Below are 13,857 nucleotides of genomic sequence, written 5' to 3' on the forward strand. Positions count from 1 at the left end.
TCTTTCTTTTTAAATTTATTTATTTTTATTTTAGCTGGAATTACAGACAGTTGTGAGCTGCCATGTGGGTGCTTGGAATTGAACCTGGGTCCTTTGGAAGAACAGCCAGCGCTCTTAACCTCTGAGCCATCTCTCTAGCCCCTGTAACTCCAGTTTCAATGGCCTCTTCTGAGTTCCAAGGACATCAGCCACACACAAACACACTACATCCGAGCAAAATCCTCATACACATAAAGTAAATATAAATATAAAATGTTTAAAAGGAGTTTTTCCACAACAAAGCCATGAATGTTCATAGCTTTACTTTTAAATTTATTTTGTAATTAATAAATGTACAAGCCGGGCATGGTGGCACACGCCTTTAATACCAGCACTCAGGAGGCAGAGGCAGGCAGATCACTGTGAGTTCGAGGACAGCCTGGTCTGCAAAGTGAGTCCGGGACAGCCAAGGCTACACAGAGAAATGCTGTCTCAAAAAACCAAAAATAAATAAATAAATATACATATCCACGATGTATAAGATGATTCCTTAAAATATATTTGTGAAAGGTTAAATCAAGCCAACAAATGCATTCAGCTCTATTCTTGCTAACTAAGACTAGAAATAATTCAAATGTGCACAAACAAATGCATGAATAAACAAACCGTGACAAATCTATACAATGAAAACGTGTAGATACAGCTACAGCAGCAAAGGTGGAGCTCATTACTGTCATACACTCCAATGTGGATGAATCCCCAAAATATTATTCTGAACAACAACAACAACAAAAAGGACAGAAGAGTACATTCTCTGACCTTCTATTTCTAAAACTCAAGGGGAAAATAAAACTTATGTGTAATGACAGAAAGTATGTCAGTGCCTGCCTAGACTTGTGGGGCAGAGTGGCTGATTTGGAAGGATGGCTGAGTTCTCAAAGCGTTAGTGTTATACGGGCATATAAAAATTTCAATTATACACTTAAAAATATTGCGTTTTAATACCTATAAATTTCACCTAGTAAAGTTGGGTTTTAAATATAAAAATACTCATAGGAAGGACTTCATAAATATGACTTATTAGTCATAACAGTACTGCCCCCTTTTTAAAGCTCCCAGCCAAGTAATGATAACTTATCACTTCATTCAATAAATACTGTTGCCCAGACACTGGGTGTAAAAACAAGGTGACTCAAACATCTGACTGGCACCAGCCAACAGGTAGCGGCACCTTTAGATCATTGCTAAGAAAGATGTCAGTGCTCGAAGGGCCTCAGGAACGGCAGCTGAATCAGCACTGTCAGCCCACGCTGTTGGACATGGAAACTGGAACCATCACTCTGAAAAGGGTTTGACAGCTGCTTGTAAAGATAAAAGGCAAATAGCTTATGGTTCTGGAGCTCCACTCACAGGCCTGTACACAGGAGAAACGGGCCAGGTGCGGTGGCGCACGCCTTTAATCCCAGCACTTGGAAGGCAGAGGCAGGAGGATCACTGTGAGTTCGATATCCGCCTGGTCTACAAAGCGAGTCCAGGTCAGCCAAGGCTACACAGGGAAACCTTGTCTCGGAAAAAAAAAAAAGCAAACAAGCAAGAGAAATGACTGTGCATGTCCACTGTAAGACATAGATAAATATGCTTTCATCATCTCTAGTCTTAAAACTAGACATGGATGAATCTCAAAGACACGAGGAACTAAGGAATTCAGGCTAAAGAAATATGTAACTGTGCTTTTAGTTGTATGAAACTAGATCTGGAAAAACTTATCTATAGTGAGAGAAGTTAGAATAATGGTTATTTCTAGTTAATGCTACCTAGGAGAAGATAAAAGAGGGACTTTTGGACTGGATGTGGTAGCGCACGCCTATAATCCCAGCATGCTAGGAGGCAGAGGCAGGAGGATCTCTGTGAGTTCAAGGCCAGCCTGGTCTACAAAGCAAGTCCAGGACAACCAAAGCTACACAGAGAAACCCTGCCTTGAAACACCAAAGGGGGGGGACTTCTAGGGTGTTGGAACTATTTTATAATTATATATTTTAATGTGGATGTATTTAATAACTATAGAAATATAAATTATTTTGAGCTATACATTGTGGCTCGGTACTGAGTCGAGGGCGAGGGACTGTGGATTTAACTCACACACACACACACACACACACACACACACACACACACATACACAATAACAGAGCGGGTCCTTCGTGCTAAGACAGCAGCAGCCGCAGCAGCAGCCACGGCAGCGGTTTATTATTCTCGTTCCAGAGTTCCAAAGAGCCTTCTTATAGGCAGCAAAACAGGAATCCTCGTCCCAGGTGAAATCCCTCAAGAGGTGATCGCACACAGGAGGAAAAGTCTCGAGGAAGGGAGGGGCGTGTTCTCAGAGCAGTAAACATGACTAGCTAACCAAGACAAACACAGACATGGAAGCTGCTAGAAACAGGACATGAAACAGCAAGACAGGCAGGCAGCCCAGTTGGGCCTGGTTCCTACAATACATCAGTAAATGCTTATTCCGACTTAATTTTTGTGTGTGTCTGTGGTCATGGTAGTCATGTTCTTCAGAGATCCCTGTGCAAAGAAGAACGCACTGCTTTGCCGAGAATGGCATGGCTGCCCTTGTCCTCCTCCTTCTCGTCGCCTTCTGCCTTCAGGTCCACATTCTTTTCTTAGATACCCCTGCCCTGGTCTGAATGTGTCCCTCCAGCATTCAAACTGAAGTTAGTCGCCAAGGTGATAGGAGGAAGAGATGGGGCTGTTTAAGTCTTGAGGGTGGAAACCCTGTGAGTAAATTAGACAAGAGGCCTCACACAGCAACCAGCCCTTTTGATCTTAGACTCTTCTGGCGTGAGTGCGTGGCAAGGAGTTACCTTACCAGGTGCCAGTATCAGTGCTTCGACCTCCAGGACTGTTTCTTTTGTTTCTAAGTTAATCCAGAAAGTATTTTTTGGTATCGTAACACACATGGACTAAGATAGCCAACCCCCCAACTGATAATTGATCAAGGCAATGATACATGGGACAAGTTATTCATCAGTCTGGAAGATAGTGTCAGGTTTTCCTAAAGACGCATAGCTCCCTGCCATTTCCTTTCACAGGTGCTATTCTTAACAGTTTGCTATTTGAACTCCTGACTCCATTTCAACATGTGATTCCCTAAGATTCCAGTATGTGACACATGACTACAGAATACCATCAAGATCTTGACCAAAGAGCAAATGCTAGAGTCTATAAAGTGTGGATGAAATGTCTCTGAATCATGCTGCCAGTGGGAATGTAGTAGGAACCACATCTGCCATTGTATGTTTCCTAGTAAATGCGTTCTATTGTCTTTTATTTGACTTGATTATTTAAGGAAGAATCTCACTGTCTGGTCTGGAACTCAGTACGTAGATCTGGCCGACTTCAAATTTGTAGCGGTCCCCCTGCCTCTGCCTTCCATAAACACAATTTTTCTAAAGGGAACAACAACAACAACAAAAAATGATGAGGAGATGGTTCAGTGATCAAATGCACTTTGGCAGACGTGTGAGGATCCAAGGCTGGCTGCCCAGGGTCCTGGTAAGAGCTGGGTATGAACGGAGAGATGGGAGAGAAAAGAACCCCGACCCTAAAAGTTCCTGGGCGGCTAGCCTGGTCAGTGCTGAGGATTTGTTGAGGAAGCCTCCAAGTTCAGTTTCTCCTGCCATACCTGTATACAACATAGTAGACTTTTGTGGCCAAATATATAGCCCTTCAACATACACGCCAAGCAAGCAGAATCCTCAAGTCCAGCCCAATCTCAGATGCTATCTTCCGAGAGACGCGTCAGATCCCACAGGCTCAGTGTTCAGGCCTGCGGGCTGCTGCTCGCTTTAGATGCCAGCCACAATCCCGGGATGTTTCACCTGCGTTTCTGATGGCCTGTTCTAAGCCGGCATCCCCACAGCTCCTCCCTGGTTCTGTTGCTTCACTAAAGAGCTCATAAAACTGGATCCTTATTGGCTTATAAGGATACTACAAAGGATACTGGTAAACTCCAGATGATGACACGCAAAGGGCAAGGTCGGAGGATGCGCCACCCTCCAGGAACCTCCACTAGCACACTGGCTAGCCACGTTTGAGTTTTTATGAGGGTCTCATTATTTGATTAGATCATTAATTGAATAGGCCATTAGATCTTAATTGACTAGATCATTGCGTATAGGTGATCAGCTTGACTTTCAGGGGATGGGACATAAAGTCCCAGCTCTTTAATCCTATTTTTTCAGGTAGCCGCCTCCATCTAAAGCTGCCTAGAGGTTGCCATTGCCTACGCACATAAACCTGCCAAGCTTGTTAGCATACATAAAAAGACAGCTTCCCTCGTACGGACATCTAAATTAAGGTCCAAAAATTTCCATACTGAATCACATCCGAAAACGGCTTTTAGTTTTGCTTCATTTTAAAAGTGACTTTAAATTTGATTCTAGACTCAGGCAATATCTTAATTTCCTAAAACAGACCAAATCTTCCCTATGGAGATGTTTCCTTCTTTCTTTCTTTCTTTCTTTTTTTTTTTTAACCTTTTTATTGATTCTTTGTGAGTTTTACATCATGTACCCCAATCCCAATCATCTCCTGGCCCCTTTGTATCTACCTTCCACCCCTGCAACCTCCCCCCACCCCCCAAAAAATTTTAGAACAAAAATAAAAAAAGAATTTAAAAAAACCTTTTTGTCATAGAAGCTGTAGTGTGTGTCAATGTGTCCCACAGTATACTCTTTTATCTACACATCTTTACTTGCTAAAGATCATTGCAATGAGTCATTGGTCTGGTTCCGGGACTCTGGCTTCTGCTACGCCGTCAATATTGGATCCTCCCAGGGACTCCTCTTGGGATATCCTGTTGTTGCCCTATGTCATGGAGATCCTGCAGCTTTGGATCTGTAGGACCAGCCCTTTCACATGCTTCAGCCGTTCACAGAGGTGATAGAATTTGGAATGGATCAACTCAAAGCCCTATATCTGGGCCTGAGTAGTAGCTGAGCCTGCCCAGCTCTCCCGCACCCACATGACCAGAGTGAGCTCTTCAGTGCTGTCCTGGCCAGCTCACCCAATGCTGCAGCTGGCAAGGAGCAGGACCAGCTCTCCTGTGCTCAAGGCCCTCAGAGGGCCTGCTCACCCATGCCCCTGCCACCAGGGTCAGCTCTACTGACCAGAGCCTTCTATCCCAAGTGCTTCAGCTGGTGAGAGGCACAGCCAGGTCTCCCAGTGGCTGTGGCAAGAGCAAAGAGGAAAGAGAGCATCTCTCCCTCACCCAGTCTACCATAGAGTAGTAGGGCCAGCTCTCCCAAGCTCACACCCTCAGGGCCAGCTCTCCCATGCTCCTACTGCCAGGGCTAGCTCTACTGAGCTGCCCAGGTGAGGTGCAGAGCCTGCTCTCCCAAGTCTGCAGCTGGTGAGGAGTGGGGCCCACTCCCTAGAGTGCCTTAGCCAATAAGGAGCAGGAACAACTCTGTACAGCCCTTGGACATCAACAGGTGGCAGCCCAGACCAGGGAGGTGAGCATCATCTTTAGTGGTAATATGAGCCACAGACATCGACACAGACCCTCACTGCTGCATGGTCATGGGCCCAGACATGGCCGTTGGTGGCAGCACAGGCTGGGACATAACCATGGCCTCAAGTGTCAGAGAAGGCTACCTACACCAGGATATTCCTCTTCCCCCTTGAGTCTCCAGGTCCACCTCTTTTCAAAAAAAAAACAAAAAAACAAAAACAAAAAAAACCCGTATATTTATTATTATGTATACAGTTCTCTGCCTGCATATACACCTTCAGGCCAGAAGAGGGCACCAGATATCATTATAGATGGTTGTGAACCACCAAGTAGTTGATGGGAATCGAACTCAGGACCTTTGGAAGAGCAGTCAGTGCTCTTAACCTCTGAGCCATCTCTCCAGCCTCCCACTTCTCTTCTTACTGCTCAAACTGTCTGCTTCTCTTCCTCTCTTACATCTTCACCACATACTTGCACATCACAGTGGCTCCTCTGTGGGTGGGCCATGCTGTTGATGGGTCTCTGGGTGTCTTCCACCCTCCAGTGCCATGTGGCATGGGGGCAGGTGGGCCTCTGGGTGTCTCCTTAAACTGTTTTTTGAATAATCAAATGTCCGGAGCCAACCCAAGGTCACTCAAGGCTAAAAGAATCTACTGGCTATGGAAAAATACTGATGGCCCATTCCAAAGCTAACTTCCTCCTTTCAGCCTCTGTATAACTTCCCCTGCAGATGTTGTTCAGCAGGATAGCTCGGGACTTCCGAGAGATAGTGTTCCGAGATAAACCACAGGATGTTCCCCTGATGGCATCATCTGGAGACATTCTCGGCACCCCCCTGCTGCTTAGCCCCTGCCTCCACCCCATATAAGCTTTTGCTTTTGATTCAATAAAAAGACCTTGATAGGGACGCTACTTGGTCTCGGCTTTCTCTTTCTCGTCCCATCTTTTCAGGTATGGCTCCCCTGGCGACCCCGTAATTACTGGTCCTGCTGGACGGGACAATCAAATAGGTTAGGTTATCCATCGTGATGAGTAAATGCTATTACTAAATTTGATTCCCCGCCCCCCTTTCCTCCCTATTTTGATGTCATGTTAGCCTTCTGTGAAGCTATGCACCAAAACACCCAGAATGCCAAAAGGAAAGGAAGAGAGGTTTATTTTTGGCACCACAGTTTCAGAGCTTTAAGCCCAAGAAGGTCTGGACTGTTTGCCTTGGGCCTGGGCCAAGGTAAGACTTGGTGGTAGAGGACCACGTGGTAGAGGGGAGTGTTCAGTTCATGGGAGCCAGGAAGCAGGAAAAAGACAGAGGAAGGTTCTCAGGATGGCATGTGACCATCAAAGATGCACCCACAGTGACCTCCTCCAACTAGCCCCCACCCCTAAGAGAAAATTCAGCTATGAGTCCATCAATGGGTTTACCCACTGTTGAAGTTAGCATCCTAGTGACTCAATCGCCTGTCAATAGCACACCTCCATGGCAACCGAATTGTTAACATGCTCATCTTTGGGGGCACATTTCACATTAAAGCCATCCACAGATATCTATATGAGGAGAGGGAAGAAAATAACTTTAATTGGATAAATGTTAATTTTGGTGAAGGTAAATTATAAAGAGATGATGAAGAAAAGGCTTTAGGTTCCCAAAAGTCTGGGGTTATTTCGTAGCTTTCTACTTGCTACACATATGGCCTTGGGAACGAAATGTATTTTCAGTTAATAAAAGGAAGATAATGTATCTTTCAGTATGGGACTGGAGATTAAGCCCAGGGCCACAGGCATGCTGGGCAAGGGCTGTGCCACTGAGTCATGTCCTCAGCCCAAGGGTGATATTCTAGAAAGGCAGTGGTTGCCAGATCTTAATTTAAGCAGAAGTTTATTTAGCCAAGCAAAATACAGTCCAGAGAAAGATTAGAGTGGTTTGAGCAAAAGGAGAGTAACAGAACCCTGGGTTCCATGCTGTGGATCAGTTAATGATGCATTGATGAATATTTATGAATGAGTTGCATATGCATGATGTAAGGTGATCTGTTTTCCTCTTCTGAATAGCGATTTCATTATTGTTTTGGGATTATCATGAAAAGGGCACAAGGCAGAGGCAGGCGGATCGCTGTGAGTTCGAGGACAGCCTGGTCTACAAAGCAAGTCCAGGACAGCCAAGGCTAACACAGAGAGACCCTGTCTCGAAAAACCAAAAAAAAGAAAAAAAGAAAAGAAAAGAAAAGGGCACAAGGGGACTCAGGACCACAATGCAAATAATAGTGTAATGAGGCCGACATCTGTTGAGGATGGAGCTGCTTCATGAGTGTGCATTTGTGATACTTGGAAAATTCCCTATTTTTAATAAAATATTTTCTTTTCTTTTCTTTTCTTTTTTTTTTTTTTTTTTTTTTTTTTTTCGAGACAGGGTTTCTCTGTGTTAGCCTTGGCCATCCTGGACTCACTTTGTAGACCAGGCTGGCTTCGAACTCACAGCGATCCGCCCGCCTCTGCCTCCCGAGTGCTGGGATTAAAGGCGTGCGCCACCACGCCCGGCTTAAATATTTTCATATAATATATTCTTTTCATGTTTTCACCTCTCCCATTTCCTTCCAGACACTCTCACACTTCATGTTCTTTCTCTCAATTAAAAATAAATAAGTAAATAAATAAATAAATAAGTGCTGGAGAGATGGCTCAGAGGTTAAGAGCACTGGCTGTTCTTCCAAAGGTCCTGAGTTCAATTCCCAGCAACCACATGGTGGCTCTTACCCATCTATCATAAGATCTGGTGCCCTCTTCTATCATGCTAGTGCACATGCAAGCAAAACACTGTATACATAGTAAATAAATACATCTTTTTAAAGTAAAAATTAAAAATTAAAAAAAGATTTAAAAAGGAAATCAAAACAAACAAGCAAACAAACAAACAAAAAACCAGTAAGCCAAGAAATGCCATTTTAAAAAGCAAAATGTAAGCCAGGTGTGGTGGCGGACGCCTTCAATCCTAGCACTCGGGAGGCAGAGGCAGGCAGATCGCTGTGAGTTCGAGGCCAGCCTGGTGAGCCACAGCCAGGCCAGCAGTAGATACTTGAAGAACAGCTTAAGCAGCTGTTCAGCATCTGGTGACACTGCTGCAGGATCCCGTTCCCTCATGTTTACCTTCCTATCTAACTTAAGAGATGCAACTACCAAGACAATGCAGTTTACCACGGCTCCTTGCTTACCTGCTGTCATGTGGAAGAGGGTCCTAATGTCAAAGTATTTGCATCAAAGTGTACTTGGGGCTAAATTGAGGTTCAAGAGAGCTGCATCTTAGGGACTGGGAATAGCTCAGTTGGTAGAGTACTTTAGCGTGAGGACCGAAGTCAGAACCTCACTGCCCATGTAAAAAGCTACCCACAGTGGTGCGCGCTCATAGTCCTAGGGCTCAGGACATGGAGGGCTATGGACCTGTGGAGCTTAGTGACCAGTCCCAGATCCCACTAAGAGACTCTTTAAAAGCAAGTTCCACAGTCCCAGAGGAGGAAAAACACTTGCTGCTATTCTTGGGCCTCCACATATGAATGTGCATAAGAAATCATGTACATACGACCATAAATGTGTACACACAAGCTGGCATGCGCGCGCGCACACACACACACACACACACACACACACACACACACACACACATACACACACCACTCCATCAACTGGCCATTTACATGCTGGGTGACATTCCGTAGTCTGGTTTAGGTACTTTTGGAATGGCATGTGTTCCTTGACTCTGTGAGTCAGGTAACAGAAAAGGATAGACTAGATAAAACTAGCAAAAGGCACAAAATTTTTTTAAAAAGATTTATTTATTTATTATGCATATACTATTCTGCCTGCGTGTGTGCCTGCATGCCAGAAGAGGGCACCAGATCACATTATAGATGGTTGTGAGCCACCATGTGGTTGCTGGGAATTGAATTCAGGACCTCTAGAAGAGCAGTCAGTGCTCTTAACCTCTGAGCCATCTCTCCAGCCCCTCTTCCCCACCCCCACCCCCACTGAGTCTAGATAGTTAGTGCTGCGCGCTGGGATGGTGACTGATCTTGTTGGTTTGATCTTTGCAGGCAACTGCTATTGCAGTAAAAGTCCACGCAATGCTCATGCCGTGTCCAGAACAAAGCGTTTCACTGCACTCTTTCCCATCCTCTGGCTCTTCTTTCCAGCTCTCTTCCGTGATGTCCCCTGAGCCTCTGGTCAGGGAGAGGCGCGTTTGACACAGATGTCCCATTTAGGGTTGAGCACTCAGCGGTCATTTATTCTAAGCATTTTGACCAGCTATGAGTCTCTGTGTTCTCAGCATTCAACGATGTGAGTCCCTGCATTGACTGCTGCCCACGATAAACAGAGGCACTGAGCAAGATGAGAGCAGCACTAACCTATGGGTGTAAATCATTAGAAGGTAGTTTGACAGGATGTTCACAGAGCAGAGTAAAGGTAGTAAGGCCCTTACCCACCAACAGGGCCTGTGACCTCCTGAGCCACGAGCTTTTGAGCGTATGTACAGTATCAGGCACGATTTCTTCCTGCGGAGCGGGCCTCAGGAACAATGAGAAAGCAGTTGGTTATGGCCTTCATCCCGCCGTCACACCAGTGGGCACCCCTAACCTGGTAGGTCTGTATAGTAGCACTCAGCACCCACTTCTGGGTAGTAACATCGATTACCTTTCTCCCTCAGCAGTTTGCACAGCACCTTCTTATACTATAAAAAACTAGCCAGCAGGGAGGTAGCTTTAGGTCAGCTCTTGCTTGGTTTCTCTATGCCCTGCCACCAAAGAATGTCACTGCCCAGCCACAGGAGGCAAGAGTGAGCTGGGGCAGGGCTGGGGTCAGAGCTGGGAGGGTGGCCAGGGAGCTGAGCCTCCAGAAAACCAGAGCCACGCTCTGTGCTCACAGAGCCCTGTGACCATTTGTCTGCAGCTACGGCTTGAACACCAAGTTCCAGTTCATAATCTCCTTCCGTCCCTTTCGCTGATGTCTAGTGGTTGGTTGTTGTTGACGGCGTGTTGTTGTTTGAGATAGGCCAAGATCGACCTTGAAATTCTGGTCCTTTTGCCTCCACCTCCCCACTACTGGGCTAACAGGTGTGTACCACTTGTCTGCAGACAGGCCAATGCTCTACCAACTGAGAAAATCTCCAGCCCCAATAGCTTTATTTTTGACAAGGTTTCAAGTATCCCAGGCTGACCTCCGACTTGCTGTGTGTTCAAAGTGACCATGCCTCCACCAGCTGTGTGCTGGGACTTCAGGTCTGAGCCATCACTCCCGCCCTTTCACCCCCCATTTCCCTGCATTGAGCTATTTTGTCTCTTACTGTAGGAGGGCCCTAAAGTAGGAAATGGGTAATGGAATCTGAATTTGAGAACTAGATGCCCACCTCCGGAGCGGCCAAGTGTGATCAGCCTCTGCTGACAAGCTTCCAAGAACCAGACCTCTGGGGCCCAGAGCAGTTCTGGGGTTAGTTCGCAGCCGGAAGTTCCCGCCCCGCGGTACCGGATGGTCCCGCCCCCTCGCAACGGGCCCAGCGTCCCTCCCTAGAGACAAGGAGGGAGCGACAACTTTGCAGTTTAGGTGAGCCCGGTAGGTCCGTAAGGCGGCGGGATGATTGGGTTAGGGAGAATTCAGTAAGGCGCATGAGTAAGATAACCATTCCCTCTCACGAACGTGGGTTCCCTACTGAGCCTTGCTGGGCTCGGAGCTCGGGGAGCAGGGTATTGGAGAAGGCACCTTAAGCAGCCTTGCTGTTAAGCCCTGTACTTAGCACATCCTTTAGGGTATGAATCCTACAGGGAGTGTGACTCAGTGCCCTCCCTCTAGCAGGCCCTCACCAGACACCCACTCTCTCTCCTTATCTGACCAGAGAGTTGTTACAGAGATCGAGTCCCCTTCCTTCCTTTTCAACTGTTTATTGGTTCATACAATCACTCAGCAAGCGCATTCTGGGGACTTACTGAGTGCCAAGCCAGTGACTGTGCCATGGAAGGCACCCAGTTTCGTGAGATCAGTGTTACTTGAAACGTTGCTGTTCAGCAGGCAAGGGGAGAACAAAGGACCATATAATTTCAGGCTGCGTTCAATGGTGCAAGCAGCCGAGGACGCAGAGTCAGTGTTCCTCAGCGGACTGCATCAAAAGTATGAAGGAAACCCCTAGCCTGTGAGAGAGATGACCACCTACTGTGCTGTTTGCCCAGTAGTCACGGCAGAGGCTGAGGCTTCCATAGTCCTTTAAAGTTCACATCCTTTGCCAGATGAGAGCTTATGCTGTGCCCTGGGGTGTTGACAGCGCAGGGTCCTTTTTGAGTCAGCAGATGGGTGACTTGGAGGCCCTCCTGCTCAGGCCCTCCTTGGGCACCTGTTTGACACATCTCAGGGCTTCTATATATACCTCTCTGGCCCCGAGTTTCTTTGTTTATAACTGCTGGTAGCGGTAGTAGCAGCAGTAGTAGTGCCAACGAGGACCAAACACCTCCAGCCTTCCCAACTCCCGCCCTCATGCATCTGTATGCATTCAGCCAACCGGTTGAGCATGGAGGTGCCTCTTGGTGGCTGTGAAACATCGGCCAGGGTTCATTTTCTCATCTCTGAGAAATGAGAATAGTCTTAAATTTCTATGTAGGTTTATTTTTTTTTATTTTTAAAAAAGATTTATTTATTATGTGTACAGTATGCATCAGATCACATTATAGATGGTTGTGAGCCACCATGTGGTTGCTGGGAATTGAACTCAGGACCTCCGGAAGAGCAGTCAGTGCTCTTAACCACTGAGCCATCTCTCCAGCCCTCTATGTAGGTTTAAATGGGACTGGGTACGAGATGAGCCCTATAACACTCACCGTTCCTAGTTCTGGGCCTGCCAGGGCCAAACCTACCATCCCACCAGCTTGTTTTCTCACACAACTAAGGGGCAGGGAGAAAGGGTGACCGACCAGCAGCAGAGGCCTTGCCGTGAACCATGTCCTCTCTTGCTAGCCACATTCATTCCCAGGCGGAGGCCTCTGTCACCCTCGGTAAGGAGGCAGAAATTCGTCTGTCTGCCACAATTCTTGCGCACACTGGCTCTGCATAGGCTTCCCAAGTTGGGGCAGGACTGGAAAGGATCTGTTGCGATGAGTTGGGAAGTAGAGGCAAATAGGGTTCTGAGTCTATGGCCCACTCTCCCACCTTCCTTCTTGGGCTGTGCATTGGTGAAGTCCCCCCCGCCCCCACTGTTAACCTTGCCTTCCCCTACTGTGGCCTCCTCAGAGGAAAAACAGCTTACAGCACAGGGGGCAGTAAACCTACTCAGCCAGACTCCTTTGCTCCGGCCACACTGCAGTTTCTTGGACAGTCATGTGTGTGTGTGTGTGTGTGTGTGTGTGTGTGTGTGTGTGTGTGTGTGTGTTATTTCCATGCCTAACAAAGCAGGTCCGGCATACTGGATACACTGGCTAGAGAAAGCAAGACTGGAATGCTTTCCTGAGGCGAGGGGACCCTGGCTTCTCCGAGCCCCATTGTCTAATTTTGCCCAAAGATGATGTCTGTAGGTTTGCAGGATGAGGAAGCCAAGCCTGGTGGGAGGAGGGGGGCAGTCTTCTTGTCTGTTACGTTGTCCTGAGAGAGCAATGAATGTCACACAGGTAGGCCAGAGTCTGTATTATCTTCAGCATCTGCTCTGGGGAGGCAGCTGGCCACCAGGAACAGATTCAGGTAGTTTCCCAACGGGAGGCCTGTCAGGTCTGCCTCCTTAGAGGATGGTGGGACTTCATGCCAGGGTATCTGGGGCTTCTTCCAGAGCCCCACCTGCCTTTGTCCTTGAAATGGCCTTCCAACTCACCATCTTCTACCTAGAAAGTGCTCAGCTGCTGCGCTTGGCGTCTGGGATGCTGTGCGCCTGTGGTCCATATAGGTCCGTGCCAGTCCTCGTGGTAGAGTAGATGAGCTCCCTCTGCCACAGTGTAAGAGGAGACACATGCCAGCCAGTCCCATTGAGAACGGAAGCCCCCCCCCCAACATCTTTGTTGCTGTGTGTAGAGGGGGTGAGGAAACGAGATGAGGGCTTGCCAGGCCAGGCCACTGTTTCTTTTTGTTAAGATGTCTTCTTATGTGCTGGGGAGAAGGCTCGGTGGGGACAGCGCTTGCTACACAAGCGTGAGTACCTGCGTGCCCCAGGAGCCACATAAAAGCCAGGTGTGATGACACATGCTTGTAAGTCCAGGGTATGGGATGGCAGAGACAGGTGGATTCTGGGAGCTCACTGACCTGTTAGCCTCACTGAACTGGTGACCTCTAGGCTTCGTGAGACGACACCTCGTCTAGAGAAAATAATGTGGCCTACGAAAGGCCTCAGCAAGTAAAGGCACTTGTCACTG

General features: G+C 47.2%; 1 protein-coding gene across 3 annotated transcripts in view; it reads left to right on the forward strand.

Annotated features, from left to right (window-relative positions):
- The first annotated feature begins 11,009 nt into the window (after positions 1-11,009).
- Positions 11,010-13,857, forward strand: part of DNAH1 (dynein axonemal heavy chain 1) — a 66,145-nt gene continuing 63,297 nt past the window's right edge. The window contains exon 1 of one of the 3 annotated variants that reach the window (XM_084796843.1): positions 11,010-11,080. The gene's annotated coding sequence lies outside the window, so the exon portion shown is untranslated. Of the gene's footprint in view, positions 11,094-13,857 lie in introns of all 3 variants that reach the window. The other 2 variants (XM_084796844.1, XM_084796845.1) reach the window with 2 other exon arrangements.

The sequence above is a fragment of the Acomys minous genome (genome assembly GCF_964271855.1).
Source record: "Acomys minous genome assembly, chromosome: 9".
In the NCBI taxonomy this organism is placed as follows: domain Eukaryota; kingdom Metazoa; phylum Chordata; class Mammalia; order Rodentia; family Muridae; genus Acomys; species Acomys minous.